The sequence below is a fragment of the Moschus berezovskii genome, chromosome 8 (genome assembly GCF_049115385.1).
Source record: "Moschus berezovskii isolate FMDL1 chromosome 8, NW_MosBer_1.0, whole genome shotgun sequence".
In the NCBI taxonomy this organism is placed as follows: Eukaryota; Metazoa; Chordata; class Mammalia; order Artiodactyla; family Moschidae; genus Moschus; species Moschus berezovskii.
This window is the reverse complement of record NC_142467.1, coordinates 110,725,919-110,742,819: the sequence shown is the minus strand read 5'-3', so window position 1 is coordinate 110,742,819 and position 16,901 is coordinate 110,725,919. Positions and strand designations below refer to the sequence as shown.

General features: G+C 41.5%; 1 protein-coding gene and 1 pseudogene across 1 annotated transcript in view; both read right to left on the bottom strand.

The window, feature by feature from the left end:
- Positions 1–16,901, bottom strand: part of SQSTM1 (sequestosome 1) — an 87,274-nt gene that overhangs the window by 60,011 nt on the left and 10,362 nt on the right. The window lies entirely within an intron of this gene.
- LOC148777204 (large ribosomal subunit protein eL31 pseudogene) lies at positions 3,356–7,158 on the bottom strand (annotated as a pseudogene).

Below are 16,901 nucleotides of genomic sequence, written 5' to 3'. Positions count from 1 at the left end.
CACTGCCAAAATGACCGTGCTCCCAAGGCAATCTATGGATTCAAGGCAGTTCCTTTCAAATTACCAACAGCATTTTTCACACAGCTAGAATAACAACAAAAAAGAATTCTTGAAATTGGTGTGGAGACACAAAAGACCCCGAAGAACCAAAGCAACCTCGAGAAAGAAAAACAGAGCTGGAGGAATCAGGCTCCCTGACTTCAGACTATACTACAAAACTATACTCATCAAAACAGTATGAAACTGGCACAAAAACAGAAATATAGATCAATGGAACAAGACAGAAAGCCCAGAAATAAACCCACACACCTATGGCCAATCAATCTGTGACACTGGAGACTAGACTGTACAATTATGGAAAGACAATTTCTTCAGTAACTGGTGCTCAGAAACTGGACAGCTACATGTAAAAAAAATTAAATTACAATATTCTAAGTTCAAAATGAGATTAAAGACCTAAATCTCCTCTATAAAAATCTTAGAGGAAAACATAGGCAGAACACTCTCTGACATAAATTGCAGCAATATCTTTTCTGATCTGTCTCCCAGAGTAATGGAAATAAAAAAATAACAATAAACACATGGGACATAATTAAACTCAAAAGTTTTTTCACACCAAAGGAAACCATAAACAAAATGAAAAGACAACCCACAGAATGAGAGAAAACGTTTGCAACTGATGTGGCTGACAAAGAATTAGTCTCCAAAATTTACAAACAGCTCATGCAGCTCAAAATCATCAAAACAAACAACTCAATCAAAAAATAGGCAGAAGATCTAATAGACATTTCTCCAGAGAAGACATACAGATGGCCAGGAGGCATATGAAAAGATGTTCAACATCACTAATTATTATAGAAATGCAGAAAAAAACTACATTGAGATATCACCTCATACCAGTCAATATGGTTATTGTGAAAAAACCCACAAATAAATGCTGGAGAGGGTGTGGAGGGAAGGGAATTCTCCTACACCACTGATGGGAATGTAAACTGGTACAGCCACTATGGAGAAAAGTATGGAGGCTCCTTAAAAAACTAAACATAGAGCTACCATATCATCCTGCAATCCCATTCCTGGGCATATATCCAGCAACAAAAACCCACCACAGCCAAAAATAAAAATAAATAAACAAATATTTTAAAAGAATGAAATAATGCTATTTGCAGCAACATGGATTGACCTAAAGTCTATCATCCTGAGTGAAGTAAGTTAGAAAAGTGAAGTATCATATGATATTGCTTATATGTGGAATCTAAAAAAAAATTATACAAATGAACTTATTTACAAAACAGACTCATACAGAAGAAACTAGGGTGGGGGAAGAGGGGGAGAAGGGATAGTTAGGGAGTTTAGGAATGACATGTACACACTGCTACATTTTAAATGGTTCCCCAACAAGGACCTACTATACAGCACATAGAACTCAGCTCAGTATTATACAACAACCTAAATGGGAAAGAATCTGAAAAGAAACAGATACGCGTATAATTGAATTACTTTGCTATACACCTGAAACTAACACATCATTATTAATTACCTATACGCCAATATAAAATAAAAAGGTAAGCAAACAAATAAAGGGAGGCCCAGAGTAAGAGCTCAGGTGAGGGCCTGTTTGATATTAGTAAAAGCCTCTTCTTGTTCCACAGTCCAAAGTAATGGTTTTGTATCTGGGCATTTAGAGGCTTCATATAGAGGCTTAGCCATTGGACCAAATACTGGAATTTAAATTCCACAAAATTCTACCATGCCTAAGAAGGTACAAATATTTTTATCTTTGGGATGTTTAGGCCTAATATAGCTTGTTTTCTATCTGGAAATAACTGTCTACTTCCAGGGTTTATAACATATCCAAGATATTTAAACTGTTGATTTGAGATTTGTGCCTTTATGTGGGAGACCCTTTAGTCCCAGGCCTCAAGGAAATCAAGGACTTCAAGGGTATTCTGATCTGAGGTCTCCACTGTGGGGCTGCATATTAACATATCATCCACACACTGTAGAATCATCCTTTTTTTAGGTGTATTTCCTTCTGTTCCTTTCCTAGGGCCTGGAAGAACAAGCGTGGGCTGTCCTGAAACCCCTGAGGCAATACTGTCCAGGTATATTCTTACATTTGGCCTGAGTAAGGGTTAGTCCACTCAAAGGCAAAGAGACTGTGATGAGCAATGAACTGTGGTGAAAAAAGAAGGCATTGTGGAGGTCAACCACAGTAAACCATTAGGCAGCTCTAGGAATCTTGACTAATATAAGGATTGGCCAAGAGGCGATGTACAGGGACCACTGCATCACTTATTGCTCTAAGGTCTTGTTCCATTTGATGTGGGAGACCATTTGACTTAACAACTGGCAGAATAGGGGTATTGCTGGGAGACTGACAGGGCACTAAGAGGCCATGTTTTAAGAATTTATCTATGAAGGCTGCAAATCCTTTTTGCTTCCAACTTTATGGGATACTGTCTCTTGTCAAAATAAGCGACTTCTGCCTTAAAGCTAGTTTTTACAGGTTGGGCATTTATAGCCTTCCCAGGGATTCCTTTGTCTCAAACTGCGGGGTTTACTGTGTGTAGAAGACAGCTGGGAAAAAGCCCTTGCTCCTCTAGCTGATTCGTCTTAGAGTCAGGGAAAGGGGCTGCCTGGTGCCTCCTAATCATAACATGGCTCTGAAGGCGCCCAGACGGTCTCTCCCCAGTAGTGGGGCAGGTCTGCTGCTGTGTAGTTGCTCAGTCGTGTCCGACTCTCTGTGACCCCATGGACTGTGGCCCACCAGGCTCCTCTGTCCATGGGATTCTCCACGCAAGAATATGGGAGTGGATGGCCATTTCCTTCTCCAGGGGTAGGACACTCAGGCACAACTAAAAAGGCATGTGAAGTCACTGATGAAATTGGCAAGTGAAAAGGCCCAGTGAAGTAACAGGTGCAAGGCTTTCCATTGACATCACTCAGTGTACAGCTTTTAGAGGAGAGGCCCAGTGAGGGATTAGGACAGAGTGAGTAGCTTCTGTATCAAGTTAAAAAAAAAAAAGGATTTCTCACCTACTACATCAAAAACCACCCAGGGCTCCTCAGTGGAGATAGATATCATATGTGGGAGGAAGGTACCAGGCTTCCTCGGGCACCTAGCATGGCCACCTCAGGAATGGGCAACCTCTTCCCCTTTGAACCAGGAAAGGTCCCACTTCCAATGACCTTGGAAGCATGTTTGAAGACTGGGCATGGACCAGTCTGGGCATGGACCAGGGGACTCCTTTCTGGTATGTACAGGCTCAGTGGCCAGCTGACTTGCATTTGAAGCCCTTGCTGGGTTTTGTTTTTGTTTTACAGTTCAATAACTTTACTAGACAATGAGCAGTTAGTTCTCATCCACATTAACTGTAGATTTTGAAAGTGGTGACAGGTACATAGGTAACCAACATATAGAGCTTCTTTGGTGAATCTTCATTATATTTTCAGGACAACCACACACAGATATGATATGGGACATTTCTTATTCCTTTGGCCTAGGCAACTTTGTTGAACCTGGTGTCAATGCATACATCTGGGGTTCCCATCTCCTTCATGGCAACTTTCTGGATTTCTTTGAGTGCCTATGGGGCACGCTTTTAGAAACCCACTCCATGGATATGCTTGTGAATGTTAATAGTGTATTCTCTGGTCACTACCTTATTGATGGCAGACCAGCCCTTCTTCTTGCTGCCCTTCTTTGCTGGTGCCATCCTGCCAAGCCAGTGTTGGAAAGGAAACCCCTTGCTGGTTTACCTCCAAATGAATGTTTAAACTTCCTTGGCTCCCTTGGGTAACCCTGAGGTGCAAGGCATGACTGACAGCAACGGCCATCAGTTAAGCATGAACCCTGGTCTGCCTGTTTTCACATTGGTTCTTTCTTCCTCTTCAACTTGATCTCGATTATTAAATACCACAAAGGCTACCTACCTCTAGGGGTTTTGTGGGCATGATATCAGGGTTGGACTGGCTGATAAAATGTTGTAGAAGCAGGGGTGTTGACACTCAGGAGTAGGAGGATCAATGTTATTAAATTTTCTAAAAGGTTCATAAGTTGTCCCTGGAAGAGCTGAATTTTCTTTTTCTTTTTGGTTCACTCCTTTAAACTTTTTATAATTAACTGGCCTTTTTTATATATTTTCTCATCCCTTCTAATACACATTGGATCATGTGGTTCCTTGGCTTTTGCTCCCTCTAAGGAATTATATTCTCAAATGGGCTCCTAGCTTAGAAGAGGATCCTCCCTTGTTGAGTAAACTGCAACAGGTAAAGAGCATTCCTAGAAATGAATTCCAGCATCCCAGAGACATTTACTAGGAGGCTTTTGCCGGAAGTGGGTCAGAGTGTCCTCCAAATTCCCTTCTTACCCAATGGGATTTTGAGTGTCCTCTACTCTCCCAACTGGAGAGTCTCTGATTAACTGGACGTCTAACTAGACATCGCTGGTTGACTTGGCCTCTTCCACAAGGGATCATGGGCAGGGGGACATTTGTACCAGGGCATTGCCAGGACTCTCCTTGAGGGGATCTGTTGTCTTTGAAGCTTATGCCCTATAGTAAGTTTCCTTATGCTGGGGTGTATTCCTCAAGACTGAGCATCTATAAGGTTTATAATGTGGGCCTCTGGGCAGCATCTACCTAAAAGGCTGTCCAAAGCAGTGTATGGGCTGCCAAGGCCTGAACTGAAGGGGGTCCTAGCAAAAAGGAGGAACTGGAGTTGGGAGCAAAGGAAAATGCCACAGGGGTCAAGAACTGAATTCCTAGAGGCAGGAGTATTCCTACAGGGGATTTTTGGACAAAGAGTAAGGTAAGACATTAGACAGCAGGAGAACCCCAAACCCTCTCCCCTATTTGTTTGGTGGTGATCATAAAAATGAGAAGAGTCTGATGATTCCGTCCAACATAGGCAACAGTGAGTCTGGACAGTGTTTCCCATGTAATTTAACATACTAAATGAATCCAATTAGTTTAGGATCTCTCTTTGGGATGCTCTTGGGTCACTTTGAAGCACCCCAAGGTCAGCTGAAGATCAAAAGAACTTTAATTAGAATTTCACATTTGGGAAGTCTGTCAAAAATTTCAAAAAGTTTTTATGGCTGCACTGTGCAGTTTGTGAGATCTTACTTCTCTGATCAGGGATCAAACCCATGTCCCCGGCAGCACAAGCACAGAGCCCTCACCATGGGACTGCCAGCAACTTCCTTCAAAAAGTTTTAAAACACTTGGTTATATAGGATCGTAAGTCGTTGTGAAACAATGAGGTAAGGTGAAAAAAATATTTCAAGAGTAAATAGAGATCATGTAAAGGCATCCACTCCAGGATTCTTGGGCTTCCCTGGTGGCTCAGCTGGTAAAGAGTCCCCCTGTAATGCAGGAGACCTGGATTCAATCCCCGGGTTGGGAAGATCCCCTGGAGAAGGGAAAGGCCACCCACCCCAGTATTCTGGCCTGGAGAATTCAAGGGACTCAGTCCATGGGGTCGCAAAGGGTCGGACATGACTGAGCGACTTTCACTTCACTTCAAAGGCACAGAAACTCACACCTTTTATCAAAAGCAGCATTCCAGGAAAACTCTGTTCTCTTGTGAGACAGAGAAGCAAATCCAGTTCTGCATCAGCCTACTATTAATAAAATCCATTTCCCTGATTAAATTTAATCCAACCTTAGAAAATCCTGACCAAATCCAAGACTTTCAGAATGTTCCTTTTTCTGCAAACTCTTTGCAACTTTCTGTAGCCATGTTATTTTGTCACTTATTCTTTTTTAAAATTTATTTTAATTGAAGGATAACTGCTTTACAATATTGTGTTGGTTTCTGCCATACATCAGCATGAATCAGCCATAGGTATACGTGTGTTTCCTCACTCCTGAATCTCCCTCCAACCTCCCACACCCTCTAGGTTGTCACAGATCCCTGGTTTGAGTTCCCTGAATCATAGAACAAATTCCCACTGGCTATCCACTGCAAGGAGATCCAGTCAGTCAATCCTAAAGAAATGAGTCCTGAATATTCATTGGAAGGACTGATGCTGAAGCTGAAACTTCAAAACTTTGGCCATCTGATGCGAAGAACTGACTCATTGGAAAAGACCCTGACGCCAGGTAAGACTGAAGGCAGGAGAAGGGGACAACTGAGGATGAGATGGTTGCTTGGCATCACTGACTCGATGGACATTAGTTTGAGTAAGCTCTGGGAGTTGGTGAGGGACAGGGAAGCCTGGTGTGCTGCAGTCCATGGGGTCGCAGAGTCAGACACGACTGAGCAACTGAACTGAACGGATCCACTTTACATACAGTAGTGGAGAGGGAAATGGCAACCCGCTCCGGTGTTCTTGCCTGGAGAATCCCAGGGACGGGGGAGCCTGGTGGGCTGCCGTCTATGGGGTCACACAGAGTCGGACACGACTGAAGTGACTTAGCAGCAGCAGCAGTGTAATACATTTCCATGCTACTGTCTACATCTGTCCCATCCTCTCCTTCCCTTCTTCCCATGTCCATAAGTCTGTTCTCTATGTCTGCATCTCCACTGCTGACCTGCAAATAGGTTCATCAGTACCATATTTCTAGATTCCATATATATGCATTAAAATATTATCTTTTCCTCTTTCTGACTTACTTCACCCTGTATAATACACTCGAGGTTTATCCACCTTATTTGCACTGACTCAAACGTGTTCTTTTTTATGGCTGGGTATGGGAATACCAGACCACCTGACCTGCCTCTTGAGAAACCTGTATGCAGGTCAAGAAGCAACAGTTAGAACTGGACAGGTAACAACAGACTGGTTCCAAATAGGAAAAGGAGTACGTCAAGGCTGTATATTGTCACCCTGCTTATTTAACTTATATGCAGAGTACATCATGAGGAACCCTGGGCTGGAAGAAGCACAAGCTGGAATCAAGGTTGCCGGGAGAAATATCAATAACCTCAGATATGCAGATGACACCACCCTTATGGCACAAAGTGAAGAGGAACTAAAAAGCCTGTTGATGAAAGTAAAAGAGGAGAGTGAAAAGGTTGGCTTGAAGCTCAACATTTAGAAAACAAGTATCATGGCATCTGGTTCCATCACTTCATGGGAAATAGATGGGGAAACAGTGGAAACAGTGTCAGACTTTATTTTTTGGGGGGCTCCAAAATCACTGCAGATGCTGATTGCAGCCATGAAATTAAAAGACGCTTGAGAGTCCCTTGGACTGCAAGGAGATCCAACCAGTCCATTCTAAAGGAGATCACTCCTGGTGTTCATTGCAAGGACTGATGCTGAAGCAGAAACTCCAATACTTTGGCCACCTCATGTGAAGAGCTGACTCACTGGAAAAGACTCTGATGCTGGGAGGGATTGGGGACAGGAGGAGAAGGGGACAACAGAGAATGAGATGGCTGGATGGCATCACCGACTCGATGGACGTGAGTCTGAGTGAACTCCGGGAGTTGGTGATAGACTCCTGGCGTGCTGTGATTCATGGGGTCACAGAGTCTGACACGACTGAGCGACTGAACTGAACTGAATATGGCTGGTACATATAATATCGTATATATATGTACCACATGAAATTAAAAGACGCTTGCTCCTTGGAAGGAAAGTTATGACCAGCCTAGATAGCATATTAAAGAGCAGGGACATTACTTTGCCAACCAAGGTCCGTCTAGTCAAGGCTATGGTTTTTCCAGTGGTCATGTATGGATGTTAGAGTTGGACAGTGAAGAAAGCTGATCGCCGAAGAATTGATGCTTTTGAACTGTGGTGCTGGAGAAGACTCTTGAGAGTCCCTTGGACTGCAAGGAGATCCAACCAGTCCATTCTAGAGGAGATCAATCCTGGGTGTTCATTGGAAGGACTGATGCTAAAGCTGAAACTCCAATACTTTGGCCACCTCATGCGACGAGTTGACTCACTGGAAAAGACTCTGATGCTGGGAGGGATTGGGGGTGGGAGGAGACGGGGAAGACAGAGAATGAGGTGGCTCGATGGCATCACCGACTCGATGGACGTGAGTTTGAGTGAACTCCGGGAGTTGGTGATGGACAGGGAGGCCTGGTGTGCTGTGGTTCATGGGGTCGCTAAGAGTCGGACACGACTAAGCGACTGGACTGAACTGAACTGACAGCTTCTTTACTCATTCATCTGTCAGTGTACGTCTAGGTTGCTTCCATGCACTAGTTATTGTAAGCAGTGCTGCAATGAACATCGGGATCCATGTTTTATTCAGTTATGGTTTTCTTAGGGTATATGTCCAGTAATAGGACTGTTGGATCAAATGGCACTATTATTCCCTGTTTTTTAAGGAACATCCATAGTGTCTTCCATAGTGGCTGTATCAATACACATTCCTACCAACAGTGCAAGAGCGTTCCCTTTTCTCCACACCCTCTCCAGCATTTATTGTTTGTAGATTTTTTGATGATGGACATTCTGATCAGTGTGAAGGGTATTTCATTGTGGCTTTGATTTGCATTTCTATAGTAATGAGTGATGGTGAGCACATTTTTCATGTGTTTATTAGCCATCCGTATGTCTTCTTTGGAGAAATGTCTGTTTAGATTTTTGCCCACTTTCTGATTGGGTTGTTTGCTTTTCTGGTATTGAGTTACATGAGCTGCTTGTATATTTTAGAAATTAATCCTTTGTCAGTTGTTTTATTTTCTACTATTCTGAGGGTCATCTTTTCACCTTACTTATAGTTTCTTTTGCTGTGCAAAGCCTCTAAGCTTAATTAGGTCTCACTTGTTTATTTCCATCACTCTAGGAGGTGGGTCAGAGAGAAGCTTGCTATGATGTATGTCAAAGTGTTCTACCTGTTTTCCTCCGAGAGTTTTATAGTTTCTTGCCTTACATTTAGGTCTTTAATCCATTTTCAGTTTATTTCTGTTTATGGTGTTAGGAAATGTTCCAATTTCATTGTTTTACATGTAGCTGTCCAGTTCTCCCAGCACCACTTATTGAAGAGGGTCTCTTTGCCCCATTGTATATTCCTGCCTCCTCTGTAAAAAACGAAGTACCCATGGGTGTGTGGGTTTATCTCTGGGCTCTCTATCTTGTTCCATTGGTCTATATTTCTGTTTTTGTACCAGTACCATACTGTCATGATGACTGTAGCTTTGTAGTGTAGTCTGAAGTCAGGAAGGTTGATTCTCCAGCTCCATTCTTTTTAATTGCAGGTGAATTAATTTACAGTATTGTGGTGGTTTTGGCCATACATTGACATGAATCAGCCATGGGTGTACATGTGTCCCCCTATCCTGAACCCCCTCCCACTTCCCTCCCTACCCAATCCCTCTGGGTTGTCCCAGAGCACCAGCTTTGAGTGTCCTGCTTCATGCTTCGAACTTGCACTGGTCATCTATTTTACATATGATAATATACATGTTTGAATGCTATTCTCTCAAATCACCCCACCCTTGCCTTCTCCTACATAGTCCAAAAGTCCGTTCTTTACATCTGTGTCTCTTTTCTCCAGCTCCATTCTTTCTCAAAATTACTTTGGCTATTCAGGGTCTCTTGCGTTTCCATATAAATTGTGAAATTTTTCTTTCTAGTTCTTTGAAAAATGCCATTGGTAATTTGATAGGGATCACAATGAATCTGTAGATTGCCTCTGGCAGTATAATCACAATACTGGTTCTTCCAACTCAGGAACATGGAATCTCTCTCCATCTGTTTATGTCTTCTTGATTTCTTTTATCAGTGTTTTACAGTTTTCTGCACACAGCTCTTTTGTCTCCTTAGGTAGGTTTATTTCTAGATATTTTATTCTTTTTGTGGCAATGGTAAATGGGATTGGTTCCTTAATTTCTTTTTCTGATTTTTCATTGTTAGTATAGGAATGCAAGTGATCTATGTATTGACTTTGTAGCCTGTGACTTTACTAAATTCACTGATTAGTTCTAGTAATTTTCTGATAATATCTTTAGGGTTTTCTGTGTATAGTATCTTATCAGCAAACAGTGAGAGTTTTACTTCTTTTCTTTAATCCTGTTCTGGATTCCTTTTACTTCTTTCTTCTTTGATTACCGTAGTTAGGACTTGCAGAACTCTGCTGATTAACAGTGGCAAGAGTGGGCACCCTTGTCTTGTTCCTGATCTTAGAAAGAATGCTTTCAATTTTACACCATTGAGAATAATGTTTGCTGTAGGTTTATCATATATGGGCTTTATTGAGGTTGGTTCCTTTTTGCCCATTTTTGAAGTTTTTATCATAAATGGGTACTGAATTTTTTAAAAATCTTTTTCTGCATCTATTGAGATCATATGATTTTTCTTCTTTCAATTTGTTAATATGGTGTATATCACATTGATTAATTTGTGTATACGGAGGAATCCTTGCATCCCTGAGATAAACTGGACTTGACCATGGTGTATGATCTTTTTAATGTGTTGTTGAATTCTGTTTGCTAGAATTTTGTTAAGGATTTTTGCATCTATGTTCATCAGTGATACTGGCCTGTATTTTCTTTTTTTGTGCTGTCTTTAATCTGGTTTTAGGATCAGGGTGATGGTGGCCTCATAGAATGTGAGTTTGGAAGTGTTCCTTCCTCTGTAATGTTTTGAAAGCGTTTAAGAAGGATAGGCCTTAGCTCTTCTCTAAATATTTGACAGAATTCACCTAGGAAGTGATCTGGCCCTCGGCTTTTGTTTTGGGGGAGATTTTTTATCACAGTTTTGGTTTCTGTTCTTCTAACTGACCTGTTCATAATTTCTATTTCTTCCTGATTCAGTCTTTGAAGGTTGAACTTTTCTAAGAATCTGTCCATTTCTTCCAAGTTGTCCATTTTGATGGCATACAGTTGCTTGTAACAGTCTCTTATGTGTGTCATAACTTCTCCTTTTTCGCTTCTAATTTTATTGATTTGATTCTTCTCTTTTTTTCTTAATGAGTCTGGCTAATGGTTTGTCAATTTTGTTCATCTTCTCGAAGAACCAGCTTTTAGTTTTATTAATCCTTACTACTGTTTCATTTATTTCTGCTCTGATCTTTATGATCTTTTTCCTTCTTCTAACTTTGGGGAGGTTTTGTTCTTCTTTTTCCAGTTGTTTTAGATGTAAAGTTAGGTTGTCTATTTGATGTTTTTCTTGAGATCGGATTATATTGCTATGAACTTCCCTCTTAGAACTGCTCTTGCTGCATCTCATAGGTTTTGGGTCATCATGTTCCATCATTTGTTTCTAAGAATTTTTTCATTTCCCTTTTTCTCTAGTAACTTGTTCATTATTTAGAAACGCATTGTTTAGCCTCCATGTGTTTGTTTTTTTACATTTTTTCCCTGTAATTGATATCTAGTCTCATAGCATTGCGGTCAGAAAAGATGTTTGATACAATTTCAGTTTTCTTAAATTTTCTGAGGCTTGACTTGTGACCCAAGATGTACTCTATCCTGGAGAATGTTCCATGTGCATTTGAAAAGAAAGTATATTCTTCAGCATTTGGATGGACTGTCCTGAAGATATCAACTATGTCCATCTGTTCTAATGTATCATTTAAGGCTTGTGTTTCTTTGTTAATTCTGTTTTGGTGCTCTGTCCACTGGTGTGAGTGAGGTGTTAAAAGTCTCCTACTATTATTGTGTTACTGTCAGTTTCTCCTTTTATGTCTGTTAGTGTTTGTCTTATTGAGGTGCTCCTACGTTGGGTGCATAAATATTTACAATTGTTATGTCTTCTTCTTGGATTGACCCCTTGATCGTTATGTAGTGTCCTTCCGTCTCTTGTAATGGTCTTTGTTTTAAAGTCTGTTTTATCTGATATGATCATTGCTACTCCCGCTTTCTTTTGATTTCTATTTGCATGGAATATCTTTTTTTCATCCTCTCACTTTCAGTCTGTATGTATGTCTAGGTCTAATGTGGGTTTCTTGTAGATAGCAATGTATGTGGGTCTTGTTTTTGTGTCCATTCAGCCAGTCTGTGTTTTTTGGCTGGTGCATTTAATCCATTTACATTTAAAGTAATCACTGATATATATCTGACAACAATGCAGGAGACCAGGATTTGATCCCAAGGTTGGGAAGATCCCCAGGAGAAAGGAATGCCAATCCATTCCAGTATTCTTGCCTGGAGAATTCCATGGACAGAGGAGCCTGGTGGATTACAGTCCATGAGGTTGCAAAGAATCAGACACGACTGAGTGACTAACACTTTCACTTTTCACTTACATTCCTATTGGCATTTTCTTAATTGTGTGGGGTTTGTCTTTGTAGGTCTTTTCCTTCTCTTGTGCTTCCTACCTATAGAAGTCCCTTTAACATTTGTTGTACAGCTTGTTTGGTGGTGCTAAATTCTCTTAACTTTTGCTTATCTGTAAAGCTTTTGATTTCTCCATCAATTCTGAATGCAATCCTTGCCAGGTAAAGTAATCTTGGTTGTAGATTTTTCCCTCTCAGAACTTTAAATGTATCCTGCCATTCCCTTCTGGCCTGCAGTGTCTTCCGATTGTATGGGGCTTCATTTGTATGTTACTTGTTGCTTTTCCCTTGCTGCTGTTAATATTCTTTGTGTTTAATCCTTGTTAGTTTGATTACTATATATCTTGGCATGTTTCTCCTTTGGTTTATCCTGTTTGGGACTCCCTGCACTTCTTGGACTTAATTGACTATTTCCTTTCCCACATAAGTGAAGTTTTTGACTATACTCTCTTCAAAAATTTTCTCAGGCACTTTCTTTTTCTCTTCTTCTTCTGGGACCCCTGCAAGTCAAATGTGTGTGTGTTTAATATTGTCCCAGAGGTCTATAAGACTATCCTCATTTCATTTTTCCTTTATTCTGCTCTTCAGCAGTTATTTCCACAATTCTATCTTCCAGCTCACTTATCTGTTCTTCTGCCTCAGTTATTCCATTGTTGATTCCTTTTACAGTATTTTTTATTTCAGTAATTTGTTTATCTGTTTATTCTTTATTTCTTCTAAGTCCTTGTTAAATGTGTTAATTGATTCTTGCATTTTCTCCATTCTATTTTTGAGGTTTTAGATAATTTTTACTATTACACTGAATTCTTTTTCAAGTAGTTTGCCTATTTCCTCTTTATTTGGTCTTGTGAATTTCCACCTTGTTCCTTCATTTGTGCAATACTTGTCTTTTCATTTTTTTCCTAATTTACTGTGCTTGAGGTCTCCTTTTCCCAGGCTTTAGGGTCGTATTCTTTCTTCCTTTTGGCATCTGCCCTCAGTGGGTAAGGCTGATCCAGTGGTTTGTGTAGACTGTGTAGGAGGAACTTGTGTCTGCATTCTTGTTGGAGGAGGTGAGTTTCTTTTCCCTGTGCTGGGCAGGGTTGTGCTAGGTGATATGTTTTTGGGTGTCTGTGGGAATCCTGTCTGTTAATGATTGAATCTGTGCTTTTGCCTTTCTTGTTGTTTGGGTGCGGCATCTTGCACTGGGTGCTGCCGGCAGTTGGGTGATGCTGGGTCTTGTATACAGGTGAAGACCTTTGTTTGAGTTCTCACTAACTAATACTTCCTGGGGTTAGGAGTTCTCTGGCAGTCCTGGATTCGGCACTTCTACTCCAAAGGCTCAGGACCAACACTGGTCAGGGAACCAAGATTCCACAAGTCACTTGTGTAAGGTAGAGACGTGCCAATGATGTTGAATAAGAGAACCCAGACGCCAGATAGATAATGTAACAGGCTTTAATGGCTGCGCACCCCTGGGCAGAACCCCAAGACCTAACAGAGCAAGGTCAGGAAGTCCGTTCCCAACAAAGGCAAGAGGTAACTTTTATAACTTTAGGCAAAATGTGAAGTGCTGGTCTCTCATAGGTCAGTTAGCCGGGGGGTGGGGGGGGGCAAGACCGGGTTGGTTGCCCGATCTGCTCAAGGTTGTGCTGACACAGCGGAATAGTTCTTGCTGTTTCTGGGCAGAATGCTGTTTCTGGACAGGAGGTTAGGAGAGGGTTGATCTCTACCAGGAACCGCTACCTCAAGGACACTCTAGCAATGGGGGAGGGAATGAGGGAACAGAGCACAATAGTCAGCCTTTTCCCGCCAGTGGAAAGAAGAGAGGGGGGAAGGGAAGAGGCCAAAATGGCCATTGAGGTCCGACCTTACATTTTGACCCTTTTGATAGGATAAGGGGCGACGTAGTCGTCTCTGGCTACTTTCTGCTGAAAAGAGGCGTCGTGGGGGTTTTTGGGTCGTTGGTCAGACTCTGGTGTCTTTCAGGGGTTTTTAAGGTCTTTGGGCAGGAGTCTGGAATAGGTGGTCATCATCATTTTCTGTCTGTTGGCATTTCAGGTCATCTTTTGCAGCTGTTGGTATGTGTGCTGAAGAGCAATGTGAGTAAAGTGACTGCAAGAATAAAAACAGGTTTAATTCCGACCAGCTAACATGGTCTTGGGTCTGCGGCCTGTTATTCCGTAAGAGGCCACAGAGCAAGCATGACTGATTAAGATCTTAGGCAGAGGAGAACCAAGGTATAAAAGGTGACCTGGGTGTCGGTATAAAGAAGGTAGTCAAAGTTTAATGATAGCCTGGGTGAGAGAATAGAAGTCAGTTATAGGAATGGCAGGCCAGAGGTCTTGCAGGAGGTGAGACAGAAAGTTTTCAAGATTGGCTAAGGTGAGAGACATGTAGAGAGGTAGGTCACTACAAAAAACTAGTAGCACCCCAGAAGTATAGCGCAACCTACGATGTAGGTGAGGGCCAGAAAGAGGCGGAGAGCAAAGGACCATTCCGGTGGGGCGATTGAAGCGAGCCCTATGGCAAAAAATATGGCCAGGAGGATGACTAGAAGCAAGTTTTACCAGTTGAGTTCAACAGTCATTATTCGCCTATGGGCGGAAGGGGTATTTTGGTTATAGTGAGTCTGGCAGGCCCGGAAACTTTGAAAATGTAGGTATGGGTATTTGTGGACTGAGGAGGGGGCAAGCCGTGCAAGGGGGCCCGTTTGAGTCTAGTAATGTGGTACCAGGGTTCGTGTCCCAAGAGTTTGGCTACTGTGGGAATGGTGAGAATCACCATGAAAGGGCCAGTCCACCGCGGTTGGTGGGGGTTAGGTGTCAACGTCTTTAAGAGAACCTGGTCTCACGGAGTCAAGGTAGTTAATGGAGGCTCCCGATCTGCATCACTAATGGGCTAGGGTAGGGTGCGGTCTGCGTGTTCCCGTAGAAGGGATCGGAGGAATGTGAAATAGGGCAGATAGGTTCTGAGAGGTGGTAGCGGGGGGTCTGGGAGACTGGCGAACAGATACGGCCTACCCTATAGCAGTTTGAATGGCGTGAGGCCTGGCTTGGAGTGGGGAGCTGTTCGGATGCGTGTGAGTGCTGCCGGCAGAAGGTGACTTGTTTCAGCATTGTCTAGGGGTTGGTCAGGGAATATTCTTGTCATACTATCATTTGGAGATTTGTTGCATCCTGGAAGAAACAAACTTAACAAGAAAGTTAAAAGGTATGTGGCCCAAAGATTAAAAGAAGTAGAAAAGCTGCTCAGGGGCTACCAGGAGAACCAGGACCAGACATTGGTTTATGACGTTAATGTTTCTCTAGGTACGAGAAGATGCAAGAATTTGGGCTCAGAAAATCTTTACCTGAAAACATCTGACTATCTGAAGGCTGGTTCTTCTGGGTTTTTTTCGGAGCACAGAGTGCCTTATTTCTGATCTCCACCCTGAACTCCTTTCAGGGGGTGTTAAAGGTCAGCAGCTTGCAGTGGTCATGATGTAATCTTTGTAGAGGCAGCTGGCAAGTACCAACTTCCAGTCAGCCGGGTCCCTTCATAGCCACATATTTGACCATGTTTGGGGGCCATTTTATGGCCACTGTGTCCCACGGTGCTGGGAAGGCTCATTCCCAGGTCCAGGGAAGATTCCACGGATGGGCCACTCAGTGTGCTAAAATTGGACCAGGCCTTGCAAGTAGCAAAAGTCTCTGGAACACTGTCTTACTAGCCTCTTGGTCCAGGAAAATATTCCCTCTTGTTACTTTTTCCCATATCTAGAGTTACATTATTACAATCATTGATCTCATATGGAACTGCATATCAGCATTATATCACAGGCTCAGTCACATATTTGTTAAAGTAAGAAATAATCTTCTGAAACAAGTGACATAGAAAATAATATAGCCATAGCTAGCAGTTATTAGTAAAGTAAGAATTATAAGTCAAGAACTTTCATTAGATAAAGCCTGGTACATCCCAAGTCATCTGACTTCATTTGTTAAATGACTATAGTCTGGTGTTAATCTCCTGGTTGTATATTATGGAGCATCTGATCTTTATCTGAAGATTGGTTACTGAGATAAGCCTTAGAAACAAACTTAGAGTATCCTTTTTAATAATTTAATTAAATTTTTAGCAATATCATGTAACAAGGAACTGTCTCAGCAGTGAATCTTAGTAAACATTAGACTTTAATTAACAAAACTAGAAACTTAGTTTAACAATTTACAAAACTTAATATTCAGTGATTTTTTATTATGGAGGCATTAACCCTGTAGCTAGGAAGGCTTTAACCCATCAAATAAAAATGAGGTTTGTCAGGGAGCTGGGAAAAGCCAAGCGGCCGTCTTGGATTTCCCATAGCCCTGACTCTGATCTTCAGCTACTGTTTACCCATTTTTAATTTCCCAGTTTAGGAGTAGATTGTTACCATGGTTTAAGGACATTAGGATAGCACAAGTCTAACAGAGTTTTTGTATAAGCAGAATGAGTTTTTATATGTACTATAATCTTAAATAATGTTTATTTACTTTATTAAAGTAATAAAAGATTTTAAAAACAAATATAAATCATTTAAAGGCAAAGAAATTAATAATCTGTTATTGATAGATTCATTCTAAGAAAACTTTGTTCTCTTAACATAGAGAGTAGACTAAATTCCAGTCTGTTACCAATTTACCAGATAGCAAACAAACAAAATTTATCAGTTAATTTTAGAAAAGTCTTTTCCATAAATCTTGAAGAACTAGC